The sequence below is a fragment of the Cherax quadricarinatus genome, unplaced genomic scaffold (assembly GCF_038502225.1).
Source record: "Cherax quadricarinatus isolate ZL_2023a unplaced genomic scaffold, ASM3850222v1 Contig2217, whole genome shotgun sequence".
Lineage (NCBI taxonomy): Eukaryota > Metazoa > Arthropoda > Malacostraca > Decapoda > Parastacidae > Cherax > Cherax quadricarinatus.
The window spans coordinates 50,307-65,579 of NW_027197243.1; the positions used below are offsets into that span (position 1 = coordinate 50,307).

At 44.6% G+C, this 15,273-nt stretch overlaps 1 long non-coding RNA gene across 1 annotated transcript in view; it reads left to right on the forward strand.

The window, feature by feature from the left end:
- LOC138851809 (uncharacterized) overlaps positions 1-14,084 on the forward strand; it is a 50,863-nt gene extending 36,779 nt beyond the window's left edge. The window contains exon 3 of the long non-coding RNA XR_011391419.1: positions 13,958-14,084. This is a non-coding gene — a long non-coding RNA (uncharacterized lncRNA). The remainder of the gene's footprint in view (positions 1-13,957) is intronic.
- Positions 14,085-15,273: the final 1,189 nt, after the last annotated feature.

The window sequence follows — 15,273 nt, forward strand, 5'->3', positions numbered from 1 at the left end:
CACAAACCCATATGCCTACACGGCTGATATTTCCAAAGCTTTCTTAAGAGTAGGACTACAAGAAATAGATAGAGATTATACTCGATTCTTGTGGCCTGAAAATCCACATGATCCTCAAAGTCCTGTGAAAACTTATCGTTTCAAATCAGTATTATTTGGTGCAACATCCTCTCCATTCTTACTAGAAGCTACTCTAAATACACATTTGAAGAAATCTGAAAGTCCCTTCAAAGAAATCTTAAAGAAAAGTTTCTATGTGGACAATCTTCAAGGTACTGTGAATAAAGAGGAGGATTTGAAATCCTTATACAGAGAAGCTAACAAGGAGATGAAAGAAGCAAATATGCCTCTAAGGATGTGGAATACAAATTCAAAGCAATTAAGGGAACTTATCAAAGAAGATTTCCCTGAAACTGAAATTCCTGATTGCAACAATATGCTGGGACTTAATTGGAACACACAGGAAGATACTTTGAGTCTCAAAAAGATAAACAATAAATCATGCAGTACACTCACTAAACGTAGTTTACTGTCAGAGGTATCACAATGTTTTGATCCTCTAGGACTCGTCTCACCAATTACCATAAAAGGTAAAATGCTTATGCAAGATGCATGGAAGCTCAAAATTGGATGGGATGAGAACTTGCCTCTAGAAATGAGTCAAGCATGGGATGAAATATCCAAGGAGTTTAAACAACTTCATCAAATTAAATTTCCCAGACAAATAGGTCAAGAGGGAAACAAGTACACATTACATGTGTTCTGTGATGCGTCAACCAGAGGTTATGGCGCTGTAGCTTACATGAGTAATGCTGAAGGAAGTACACTAATTACTTCAAAGGCCAGGGTAGCACCCTTGAAGGTCAGAACAGTACCACAATTGGAACTGACAGCACTCTATGTAGGTACAAAATTAGCTGTCTATCTCAACAAAGTACTTGATCATCTCACTATTGAAAAAACCGTGATCTGGAGTGATAATGAAGCAGTTCTCCAGTGGTTAAGAAATAATAAGAGTAAGTTGGTCTATGTACAGAACAGAGTAGCAGAAATAAAAGAGATGCAGAGAGATTATCTCTTTCTCCACGTCTCTACCCAAGAGAATCCAGCTGACATGTTGTCACGTGGTGTCCCACTCAAGAAATTTGTGGATAATAAATTATGGCTCCACGGACCGAACTGGCTCTCTAATGAAAATAACTGGCCTCAGCAAAAAGCTCACATTATGCCAGAAGAAACAGTCTGCTTGAACACAGCAGAAATAAGTTGTGTAAATACTGCAGACACAACAGAAATAGTCATTGATGGATCTAAATACTCATCTTTGGGTAAACTCTTAAGAGTTACAGCTCTTGTCTTTAAATTCATTAAAGGAATAAAACCTGATTATGAATGTCTTGAACCCATTAAATACTGGGTGAAACTAATACAGAAAGATGTTTTCTCTACAGAATATAAATTTCTAGAAACACAAGATAAATCCCCAAAGAAACCTGTCATGATTAATTCTTTAGGACTTTATCTCGACTCAGAAAAGATTATAAGATGTCGAGGAAGAATTCATAATTCTTCACTACCTAAAGAAGCCATACATCCAATATTGATCCCCAAGAATCATTGGCTAACAAAACTGATTGTGCAAAACGCCCACAGTAACGTGTTACATGGTGGGGTAGCTGACACACTTTGTCATATACGACAATCCTACTGGATACCTCAAGGTCGACAAAGTGTGAAAAAACAAATAAAGGACTGTATTACTTGTCGTCACTACGATATGCGAGTATGTCAGTATCCAGGTCCACCTCCATATCCCTCTGAAAGAGTTTGTCATATCACTCCATTTGAGGTGACAGGTGTAGATTACACTGGACCAATAATTTTAACCAAAACAGTTGACAAAGTTCCCATCAAGGTGTACATCTGTTTGTTCACTTGTGCTACAACTAGAGCAGTACATCTAGAAGTAGCCACTGACATGTCTGCTGAAACCTTTATCAAATTATTCAGAAGGTTTGCAGCCAGAAGGGCATGTCCCAGACTGATGATTTCAGATAATGCAACGAACTTTGTTGCTGGTGCTGCTTATATAAGCAAGATCTTTGATCAACCAGAAGTACAACAGATGCTGAATCAACGCAGTTGTCGTTGGAGATACATTCCTCCTAAATCTCCATGGCACGGCGGATTTTATGAAAGAATGATCGGCATTGTAAAACGTTGTTTAAGGAAGACTCTTCATCGTCAGAGAATAGACTTAGAAGAATTCCGTACAGTTGTGACTGAAATAGAAAATAGAGTCAACAACAGACCTCTAACTTATGTTACCGATGATCTGGACAATTTAGAAGTGTTAAGTCCATCTCATTTACTCCATGGCAGAAGGCTCGAACCTGTTCCTCCCATGAATGATAAAGAAATCATAGAGGATCCTACTTATTTCGAACCTGAGCAACTCAGACGTAAATTCAAACACCTTAATAAAGTGATTGAACGTTGGGAGAAAATTTGGCGAGAAGACTATCTCACCTCATTGAGAGAACACTTCTATGGAGCTGGTGTTCCTGAAAATCATAAGTCCTTAAGACCTGGTGACATAGTGATTATTGACAATGATGGTCCGAGGTCCCAATGGCCACTTGGAAAAATTGTGACCATATATCCTGATGCAAATGGAATCATCAGGACAGTTGATGTTTTGAGCAAAGGTGTAGTGAATAAGCGGACAATAAATAAACTAGTGCCGTTAGAATTACACAGTGTTGAAAACAAAATTAGTGATTCTCCAGAAACCACACAGACTAAAGCTGTTCAGAAAAGACAAGCAGCAGTGGTGGCGAGTGAGAAAATCAAATTAATGTTAAGTGATGAATAGTTCACCTGCAGCGAACCTCCGCCGCCCCCCAGTGTGGAGAAATTTTCTCCAGGAGGGGGGTATCAGCCCCCTTCAGCCCCTTCAGCCCTTTCAGCCCTGAGGGGCCCAGCCCTCTCAGAAGGGGCAAGCGTCTTGTTTACTGCTACAGTGAGTAATTGATCACAGATGTACGAGTATGCCACGTGGTCAAGTGACCGCTGCTCCTTGCAGCAGTGTTGCAAAGTGTATTTTAATAAGAGACAGTACATCTCTTACTTAGCAGGACAATTAAGGAAAATCCTGCTCCCACTTTATTACCATAGTAAAGATAGTGTACATTGTTGTCTATGCTTAAGACAGCAAGAATCAAACATTCTGCTTTGCTTCATCGAGGAAGTGGCAAGGAAGCAAAAGTACTAGGTCAGTTTTTTTTTTTTTTTGTGCTAGGGAAGTTACGGCATGGGGTGCTGTGGCGTCTTCAGATTACTTTTGACTCTACTGAGAGTGACACTGACACCAGGATAACCAACAAAGAACACTGATCTGTGCGTTAGTGTGAACAAAGTGTCTCATAAAACACAATAAACACTTAAGAGAAGTGTGATCAGCTTCTTCAGTGATAACATTGTGAACAATAAAGACAAATCTTGTGGAACATAGTGTACCAGTGTGCGTTTCCTAGACAATGGAAGACGTGGACATCCAAGGACACTTCAGCTTCTATCAAGTCACCGATATCTGTCGAAGGTGTTGAAGAACACCATAGCTCACGCTACAAGAGCAAGGTATGTTACGAATTTCTTGTAGATCGGGGGACTGCGCAGTTCTTGAGTCGCAAGGAGTTTGTAATCAACCTATAGTCGGCAGTAAGGTGTGGACTTTTGAGTCCAAACAAGTAAGTATTTCGTCAGCCATCATCGAATGAAATATGCTGACATAACACCCCCTAGGGGTAATTATACTTACAAATTGTATCTCTTGACAGCCCCTGTTGTGATGGTTTCGACAGCTTCTAGACCTCGTCTGCAGGGGCGGCTGTGTAGCAGTCGATGAGCTGTCATTTCTAAGTTACGTACAAACTCTTTAAACTTAGCTGATAAGCTCCTGATCATGGGTGACTTTAACCACAATCGATTACATGGGGACCAAGATACATGGAGGGCTAAGATGATGGAGGTGGTACTGGAAAACTTCATGCACCAACACGTAAGGGACACTACAAGAGAGAGAGGAGAGGATGAACCAGCAAGACTGGACTTAGTATTCACCTTGAGTAGTGCAGATATTGAGGACATCACATATGAAAGACCCCTTGGGGCCAGTGACCATGTGGTTTTAAGCTTCGAATACACAGTAGAGCTACAAGTGGAGGGAGAAGCAGGAAGGCCAGGACGAATGAAGCCAAACTACAAGAAAGGGGACTACACAGGAATGAGGAACTACCTGAACGGGGTTCAGTGGGACAGAGAACTGGCAGGGAAGCCAGTTAATGAGATGATGGAATATGTAGCAACAAAATGCAAGGAGGCTGAGGAGAGGTTTGTACCCAAGGGTAACAGGAATAATGAAAAAGCCAGGATGAGCCCATGGTTTACCCAAAGGTGCAGGGAGGCAAAAACCAAGTGTGCTAGGGAATGGAAGAAATATAGAAGGCAAAGGACCCAGGAGAATAAGGAGAACAGTCGTAGAGCCAGAAACGAATATGCACAGATAAGAAGGGAGGCCCAAAGACAATATGAAAACGACATAGCAGCGAAAGCCAAATCTGACCCGAAACTGTTGTACAGCCACATCAGGAGGAAAACAACAGTCAAGGACCAGGTAATCAGGCTAAGGAAGGAAGGAGGAGAGACAACAAGAAATGACCGTGAAGTATGTGAGGAACTCAACAAGAGATTCAAAGAAGTGTTCACAGAGGAGACAGAAGGGACTCCAGAAAGACGGAGAGGTGGGGCACACCACCAAGTGCTGGACACAGTGCACACAACCGAGGAAGAAGTGAAGAGGCTTCTGAGTGAGCTAGATACCTCAAAGGCAATGGGGCCAGATAACATCTCCCCATGGGTATTGAGAGAGGGAGCAGAGGCGCTATGTGTACCCCTAACAACAATATTCAATACATCTATCGAAACAGGGAGATTGCCTGAGGCATGGAAGACAGCAAATGTAGTCCCAATCTTTAAAAAAGGAGACAGACATGAAGCATTAAACTACAGACCAGTGTCACTGACATGTATAGTATGCAAAATCATGGAGAAGATTATCAGGAGAAGAGTGGTGGAACACCTAGAAAGGAATGATCTCATCAACAGCAGCCAACATGGTTTCAGGGACGGGAAATCCTGTGTCACAAACCTACTGGAGTTCTATGACATGGTGACAGCAGTAAGACAAGAGAGAGAGGGGTGGGTGGATTGCATTTTCTTGGACTGCAAGAAGGCGTTTGACACAGTTCCACACAAGAGATTGGTGCAAAAACTGGAGGACCAAGCAGGGATAACAGGGAAGGCACTACAATGGATCAGGGAATACTTGTCAGGAAGACAGCAGCGAGTCATGGTACGTGGCGAGGTGTCAGAGTGGGCACCTGTGACCAGCGGGGTCCCACAGGGGTCAGTCCTAGGACCAGTGCTGTTTCTGGTATTTGTGAACGACATGACGGAAGGAATAGACTCTGAGGTGTCCCTGTTTGCAGATGACGTGAAGTTGATGAGAAGAATTCACTCGATCGAAGACCAGGCAGAACTACAAAGGGATCTGGACAGGCTGCAGACCTGGTCCAGCAATTGGCTCCTGGAGTTCAATCCCACCAAGTGCAAAGTCATGAAGATTGGGGAAGGGCAAAGAAGACCGCAGACGGAGTACAGTCTAGGGGGCCAGAGACTACAAACCTCACTCAAGGAAAAAGATCTTGGGGTGAGTATAACACCAGGCACATCTCCTGAAGCGCACATCAACCAAATAACTGCTGCAGCATATGGGCGCCTAGCAAACCTCAGAACAGCATTCCGACATCTTAATAAGGAATCATTCAGGACCCTGTACACCGTGTACGTTAGGCCCATATTGGAGTATGCGGCACCAGTTTGGAACCCACACCTAGCCAAGCACGTAAAGAAACTAGAGAAAGTGCAAAGGTTTGCAACAAGACTAGTCCCAGAGCTAAGAGGTATGTCCTACGAGGAGAGGTTAAGGGAAATCAACCTGACGACACTGGAGGACAGGAGAGATAGGGGGGACATGATAACGACATACAAAATACTGAGAGGAATTGACAAGGTGGACAAAGACAGGATGTTCCAGAGATTGGACACAGTAACAAGGGGACACAGTTGGAAGCTGAAGACACAGATGAATCACAGGGATGTTAGGAAGTATTTCTTCAGCCACAGAGTAGTCAGTAAGTGGAATAGTTTGGGAAGCGATGTAGTGGAGGCAGGATCCATACATAGCTTTAAGCAGAGGTATGATGATACCTAAGCGATCAGTGAAGAGGCGGGGCCAGGAGCTCGGACTCGAGCAACCTCAACTAGTGACCTAGTAGGGATCAGTGAAGAGGCTTGCAAGGGCCAGGAGCTGAGGACTGAGAAATCAGAAACAGCCTAGAAACAAAGGTAATACAGAAGTAGCATCAGCAATGTTTACATCAGACACAGACAAAGGGTCTGAAGGGAGCATGGAAGCTAAACTGTATGCAGAGGTCCTGTCAAACCCACTTGGGGCCAAAACAAAGACAGGGAGCACACTAGGACAGAATGAGAGGTTGGAAGACATTGAAGGAACTAGGACATGTGCAGGGACCTTACCAGACACTTGTGGGGGCCAGGAACAGGTGAGCAGGAAGGACAAACCAATGAGCATAGGGGCCACAGCTAGGGAAGGGACTGAAGGAAGGAACACTCCACGGGAAGGAACTAAAACACCTCAGAGGATGCAATGGGAGTCACAGTGGGAGGTGGAAAGGGAGAGATCAGTTTTTGTCTATGGGCTAGACGAAGCTGAAGGGGAAACTTATGATGAAAGAAAGCAGGAGGAGAAAAAAGCGATTGAAGGTATCATGAAGGTGATAGGCGAGGGAGACATGACCCAGGTGGCAAATTTTCGGAGAATCGGGTGGTTCACAAAGAAAAGGAATCGGCCTCTCAAAGTAATTTTCAAGGCAGAATCAACTCGAACCATGATCCTGCAGGAGAAAGCACGGCTGAGAGGCAAACAGGAGTTCATGAGTGTGTACCTCGATCGAGACAGAACACAGGAGGAAAGGATGATACTGAAAGAGAGAGTGCAAAAACGAAAGGAGGAATGGGAGGAAATGAAAAAGGAGAGCAGAATAACCCAGGAACAGGTGGAAGGACAAGCACACCCCCCAGAAACACCTGCAGAAGGACTCCAGCCACGACACCCCCAAGGCAACTGAACAATCCAAACCAACCATCACACACCGATCCCTCTGTTCCCACCCCCCGCACCACGAACCCTACCCCTACAGCAACCCCCTATGGGAGCTCTTCCTCCACCTCCACTGCAACCCCCCACAGGCCCCCACCAGGGCTCCTGCTCTCCCAACCCCAGTATTCCCCCAGGACCACAGTTACAGTATTAGAACAGAAGTTGAAGGTTTGGTACACAAATGCGGATGGATTAACGAATAAATATGAGGAATGGCAAGAAAGAATCAATGAGAAGTCCCCAGACATCATAGCAGTTACAGAAACAAAACTCACGGAGACAATAACAGATGCAATCTTCCCACCAGGATACCAGATCATGAGGAAAGATAGAAGGGGCAGAGGGGGAGGAGGGGTTGCTCTGCTCGTAAAAAACCGATGGAAATTCGAGAAAATGGGAGGCATAGACGAGACAGGAGAAAGGGACTACATAGTAGGTACACTTCAGTCTGGGGAGCACAAGGTGGTCATTGCAGTGATGTATAATCCACCACAGAACTGCAGGAGGCCAAGAGAGGAATATGAAGAGAGCAACAGAGCAATGGTGGACACACTTGCTGAGGTGGCAAGAAGAGCTCACTCCAGCAGAGCAAAGTTGCTGGTTATGGGGGATTTCAACCACAGGGAGATTGACTGGGAAAACCTGGAGCCACATGGGGGTCCCGAAACATGGAGAGCCAAGATGTTGGATGTGGTGCTGGAAAACCTCATGCACCAACATGTTAAGGACACTACCAGAGTGAGAGGGGAGGATGAACCAGCAAGATTGGACCTTGTGTTCACCCTGGGCAGTTCAGACATTGAGGACATCACATATGAGAGTCCCCTAGGAGCTAGTGACCACGTGGTTCTGTGCTTTGAATACATAGTAGAGTTGCAAGTGGAGAGAGTAACAGGAGTTGAATGGGAAAAGCCTGACTATAAAAGAGGGGACTACATAGGGTTGAGGAACTTCCTGCAGGAGGTTCCGTGGGACAGAGAACTGGCAGGAAAGCCAGTAAATGAAATGATGGAATATGTAACAACAAAATGCAAGGAGGCAGTGGAAAGGTTTATTCCCAAGGGCAACAGAAACAATGGGAAGACCAGAACGAGCCCCTGGTTTACCCGACGGTGTAAGGAGGCAAAAACAAAGTGCAATAGAGAATGGAAAAAGTACAGAAGGCAGAGAACACATGAAAATAGGGAGATTAGTCGCAGAGCCAGGAACGAGTATGCACAGGTAAGGAGGGAGGCCCAGCGACAGTATGAAAATAACATAGCATCGAAAATCAAGACTGACCCGAAACTGTTGTATAGCCACATCAGGAGGAAGACAACAGTCAAAGACCAGGTGATCAGACTGAGGACAGAAGGTGGAGAACTCACAAGAAATGATCAGGAGGTATGTGAGGAGCTAAACAGGAGATTTAAGGAAGTTTTTACAGTAGAGACAGGAAGGGCTCTGGGAAGACAGCACAGAAGGGAACATCAAGAGGGAATATACCAACAAGTGTTGGATGACATACGAACAACCGAGGAGGAGGTGCAGAAGCTGCTAAGTGACCTTGATACCTCAAAGGCGATGGGACCGGACAACATCTCCCCGTGGGTCCTTAGAGAAGGAGCAGAGATGCTGTGCGTGCCCCTAACCACAATCTTCAACACATCCCTTGAAACTGGGCAACTACCTGAGAAATGGAAGACAGCAAATGTAGTCCCCATATTTAAGAAAGGAAACAGAAATGAGGCACTAAACTACAGACCTGTGTCTCTGACATGTATTGTGTGCAAAGTCATGGAGAAGATTATCAGGAGGAGAGTGGTGGAACACCTGGAACGGAACAAGATTATAAATGAAAACCAGCATGGGTTCATGGAAGGCAAATCCTGTGTCACAAACCTTCTGGAGTTTTATGACAAGGTAACAGAAGTAAGACACGAGAGAGAGGGGTGGGTTGATTGCATTTTCCTAGACTGCAGGAAGGCCTTTGACACAGTTCCCCACAAGAGATTAGTGCAGAAGCTGGAGGATCAGGCGCATATAACAGGGAGGGCACTGCAATGGATCAGGGAATACCTGACAGGGAGGCAACAACGAGTCATGGTACGTGAAGAGGTATCACAGTGGGCGCCTGTGACGAGCGGGGTCCCACAGGGGTCAGTTCTAGGACCAGTGCTATTTTTGATATATGCGAACGACATGATGGAAGGAATAGACTCTGAAGTGTCCCTATTCGCAGATGATGTGAAGCTGATGAGAAGAATTAAATCGGATGAGGATGAGGCAGGACTGCAAAGAGACCTGGACAGGCTGGACATGTGGTCCAGAAACTGGCTTCTCGAATTCAACCCTGCCAAATGCAAAGTCATGAAGATTGGGGAGGGGCAAAGAAGACCGCAGACAGAGTATAGGCTAGGTGGACAAAGACTACAGACCTCACTCAGGGAGAAAGACCTTGGGGTGACCATAACACCGAGCACGTCACCGGAGGCACACATCAACCAAATAACTGCTGCAGCATACGGGCGCCTGGCAAACCTGAGAATAGCGTTCCGATACCTTAATAAGGAATCGTTCAAGACACTGTACACTGTGTATGTTAGGCCCATACTGGAGTATGCAGCACCAGTCTGGAACCCACACCTGGTCAAGCACGTCAAGAAGTTAGAGAAAGTACAAAGGTTTGCAACAAGGCTAGTCCCAGAGCTCAGGGGAATGTCGTACGAGGAAAGGTTGAGGGAAATCGGACTGACGACACTGGAGGACAGAAGGGTCAGGGGAGACATGATAACGACATACAAGATACTGCGGGGAATAGACAAGGTGGACAGAGATAGGATGTTCCAGAGAGGGGACACAGAAACAAGGGGTCACAACTGGAAGCTGAAGACTCAGACGAGTCACAGGGACGTTAGGAAGTATTTCTTCAGTCATAGAGTCGTCAGGAAGTGGAATAGCCTAGCAAGTGAAGTAGTGGAGGCAGGAACCATACATAGTTTTAAGAAGAGGTATGACAAAGCTCAGGAAGCAGAGAGGGAGAGGACCTAGTAGCGATCAGTGAAGAGGCGGGGCCAGGAGCTGAGTCTCGACCCCTGCAACCACAATTAGGTGAGTACAATTAGGTGAGTACACACACACACACACACACACACACACACACACACACACACACACACACACACACACACACACACACACACACACACACACACACACGGACACACGGACACACGAACAGTCGTAGAGCCAGAAATGAATATGCACAGATAAGAAGGGAGGCCCAAAGACAATATGAAAATGACATAGCAGCGAAAGCCAAATCTGACCCGAAACTGTTGTACAGCCACATCAGGAGGAAAACAACAGTCAAGGACCAGGTAATCAGGCTAAGGAAGGAAGGAGGAGAGACAACAAGAAATGACCGTGAAGTATGTGAAGAACTCAACAAGAGATTCAAAGAAGTGTTCACAGAGGAGACAGAAGGGACTCCAGAAAGACGGAGAGGTGGGGCACACCACCAAGTGCTGGACACAGTGCACACAACCGAGGAAGAAGTGAAGAGGCTTCTGAGTGAGCTAGATACCTCAAAGGCAATGGGGCCAGATAACATCTCCCCATGGGTATTGAGAGAGGGAGCAGAGGCGCTATGTGTACCCCTAACAACAATATTCAATACATCTATCGAAACAGGGAGATTGCCTGAGGCATGGAAGACAGCAAATGTAGTCCCAATCTTTAAAAAAGGAGACAGACATGAAGCATTAAACTACAGACCAGTGTCACTGACATGTATAGTATGCAAAATCATGGAGAAGATTATCAGGAGAAGAGTGGTGGAACACCTAGAAAGGAATGATCTCATCAACAGCAGCCAACATGGTTTCAGGGACGGGAAATCCTGTGTCACAAACCTACTGGAGTTCTATGACATGGTGACAGCAGTAAGACAAGAGAGAGAGGGGTGGGTGGATTGCATTTTCTTGGACTGCAAGAAGGCGTTTGACACAGTTCCACACAAGAGATTGGTGCAAAAACTGGAGGACCAAGCAGGGATAACAGGGAAGGCACTACAATGGATCAGGGAATACTTGTCAGGAAGACAGCAGCGAGTCATGGTACGTGGCGAGGTGTCAGAGTGGGCACCTGTGACCAGCGGGGTCCCGCAGGGGTCAGTCCTAGGACCAGTGCTGTTTCTGGTATTTGTGAACGACATGACGGAAGGAATAGACTCTGAGGTGTCCCTGTTTGCAGATGACGTGAAGTTGATGAGAAGAATTCACTCGATCGAAGACCAGGCAGAACTACAAAGGGATCTGGACAGGCTGCAGACCTGGTCCAGCAATTGGCTCCTGGAGTTCAATCCCACCAAGTGCAAAGTCATGAAGATTGGGGAAGGGCAAAGAAGGCCGCAGACGGAGTACAGTCTAGGGGGTCAGAGACTACAAACCTCACTCAAGGAAAAAGATCTTGGGGTGAGTATAACACCAGGCACATCTCCTGAAGCGCACATCAACCAAATAACTGCTGCAGCATATGGGCGCCTAGCAAACCTCAGAACAGCATTCCGACATCTTAATAAGGAATCGTTCAGGACCCTGTACACCGTGTACGTTAGGCCCATATTGGAGTATGCGGCACCAGTTTGGAACCCACACCTAGCCAAGCACGTAAAGAAACTAGAGAAAGTGCAAAGGTTTGCAACAAGACTAGTCCCAGAGCTAAGAGGTATGTCCTACGAGGAGAGGTTAAGGGAAATCAACCTGACGACACTGGAGGACAGGAGAGATAGGGGGGACATGATAACGACATACAAAATACTGAGAGGAATTGACAAGGTGGACAAAGACAGGATGTTCCAGAGATTGGACACAGTAACAAGGGGACACAGTTGGAAGCTGAAGACACAGATGAATCACAGGGATGTTAGGAAGTATTTCTTCAGCCACAGAGTAGTCAGTAAGTGGAATAGTTTGGGAAGCGATGTAGTGGAGGCAGGATCCATACATAGCTTTAAGCAGAGGTATGATAAAGCTCACGGCTCAGGGAGAGTGACCTAGTAGCGATCAGTGAAGAGGCGGGGCCAGGAGCTCGGACTCGACCCCCGAAACCTCAACTAGGTGAGTACAACTAGGTGAGTACACACACACACACACACACACACACACACACACACACACACACACACACTCCCAAGGTGGTTGTACCAGACTGTTTGTGTCCCAAGGTGGTTGTACCAAACTGTTTGTGTCGCACGCTGGTTGTATCAGGCTGTGTCCCACGTTGGTTATACCAGAATGTTTTGGTCCCACGCTGTTGTATCAGGATTCGTCCCAAGCTTGTTGTACCAGACTGTTTGTGTCAGACACTGGTTGTATCAGGTTGTGTCCTAAGCAGGTTGTACCAGATTGTTTGTGTCCCTGGTACAGTGTAACACACTTATTGTATTGCAAGATGGTTGTACCAAAGTGTTCGTGTTCCAGGATGGTTGTACCAAGACTGTCTGGAGTCCCAGGATGGTTGTACTAAGGCTGTGTGGAGTCCCAGGATGGTTGTGCCAAGACTGTCTGGAGTCCCAGAATGGTTGTGCCAAGACTGTCTGGAGTCCAAGGATGGTTGTGCCAAGACTGTCTGGAGTCCCAGGATGGTTGTGCCAAGACTGTCTGGAGTCCAAGGATGGTTGTGCCAAGACTGCCTGGAGTCCCTGGATGGTTGTGCCAAGACTGTCTGGAGTCCAAGGATGGTTGTGCCAAGACTGCCTGGAGTCCCAGGATGGTTGTACTAAGGCTGTGTGGAGTCCCAGGATGGTTGTGCCAAGACTGTCTGGAGTCCCTGGATGGTTGTGCCAAGACTGTCTGGAGTCCAAGGATGGTTGTGCCAAGACTGTCTGGAGTCCAAGGATGGTTGTGCCAAGACTGTCTGGAGTCCAAGGATGGTTGTGCCAAGACTGTCTGGAGTCCAAGGATGGTTGTGCCAAGACTGTCTGGAGTCCAAGGATGGTTGTGCCAAGACTGTCTGGAGTCCAAGGATGGTTGTGCCAAGACTGTCTGGAGTCCCTGGATGGTTGTGCCAAGACTGTCTGGAGTCCAAGGATGGTTGTGCCAAGACTGTCTGGAGTCCAAGGATGGTTGTGCCAAGACTGTCTGGAGTCCAAGGATGGTTGTGCCAAGACTGTCTGGAGTCCAAGGATGGTTGTGCCAAGACTGTCTGGAGTCCAAGGATGGTTGTGCCAAGACTGCCTGGAGTCCCTGGATGGTTGTGCCAAGACTGTCTGGAGTCCAAGGATGGTTGTGCCAAGACTGTCTGGAGTCCCTGGATGATTGTGCCAAGACTGTCTGGAGTCCCAGGATGGTTGTATTTATACTGTAATCTCAGGATGGTTGAGTTAAGATTGTTTCAGTTTTCTGCTCTCACCGACTACTTTAAGATAACACTGATAGCAATTCGTCTTACAGGTTTTCCTTTCTTCAAACCCAATGTTACCCATCCTCTCACCCACTCCTCTCTTTCTTCGTCCACTCTACATCTCTCTAACCCACTCCCCTCTTCCTTCGTCCTCTCTACTCCTCTCTAACTCACTCCTCTCTTCCTTCGTCCACTCTACACCTCTCTAACCCACTCCCCCTCCTTCGTCCTCTTTACACTTCTCTAACCACTGTACCCATTTTCCTCAAGGCGTGTGCTCCTAGGTATCCACGGATGTCAAACAGTTTATTCCACGTGGCACTGCAGTCCCGGGGTGCTTGCTACCTCCTAGATTCCATGGACTCTTACCCCACCAAGCTCCTACCATATCCTGGTAAGTCTCGCCTAGCATAACCTCTCTAGTGCATCCTGCATCTTGTGGTTTCCTAGCGTGTCCGAAAGTGCTGGCTGGAGTAGTGTCCTAGTGTGTCCTGGGGGTGTGTGGGAATGCTGTGTCCTATGTCTTAATATATCCTTTTTCTCGGTGTGCCCAAAGAAAAAGGAATGGTAACTACATGCGCTTAGGGTGTTGAGTGATCCATTAAAAATATTCTCGTGTTTCATAACCCCAGCCTCCTCTACCTCATCACAAGAGTAGTGCAGGGTAGTGATACCGTTCTAATACAGCTTTTGTTGTGCATGTATGTGCATATATAAGCTTTCAGGTATGTTTGCATATGTATGCATATTTATACACTTTTTAAATATGCATATATATACATACATACATATATATAAATACATATATATATATATATATATATATATATATATATATATATATATATATATATATATATATATATATATATATATATATATATATATTTATATATATATATATATATTTATATATATATATATATATATATATATATATATATATATATATATATATATATATATATATATATATATATATAATTTATATATATATATATATATATATATATATATATATATATATATATATATATATATATATATATATATATATATATATATATATATATATATATATGTCGTGCCGAATATGTAAAACTGGTCACTTAGCAAGAACTCTTTTAAAATTAAGTCCTTTCTAAAATTTTCTCTTATATGTTTAAAGATATATTTTTTTCATTAATGTTGATGTAAAAATTTTTAATTTTGCACCAAAAGAATCTTAGAAAACTTACGTAACCTTATTATAACAAGAACAATTTATTTTAACCTAACCCAACTAAATATATTTTTGATTTGTTTACAGTAATTTAATACTAAGCAAACCATTCATCACACAATACTAAGCAAACACAGTGAAATATATTTTTTTCGTTAGGTTCAGAATGATTTTGGCGAAATTATTGCATACACAAATTTTCGCTTGTCCTATATGGCAAGATGAGCGTTGCTATTTAAGTCAAGATCGCAAGTTCTGCCTATTCGGCACGACATATATATATATATATATATATATATACATATATATATATATAAAATATATATATATTATATATATATATCATATATATTATATATATATA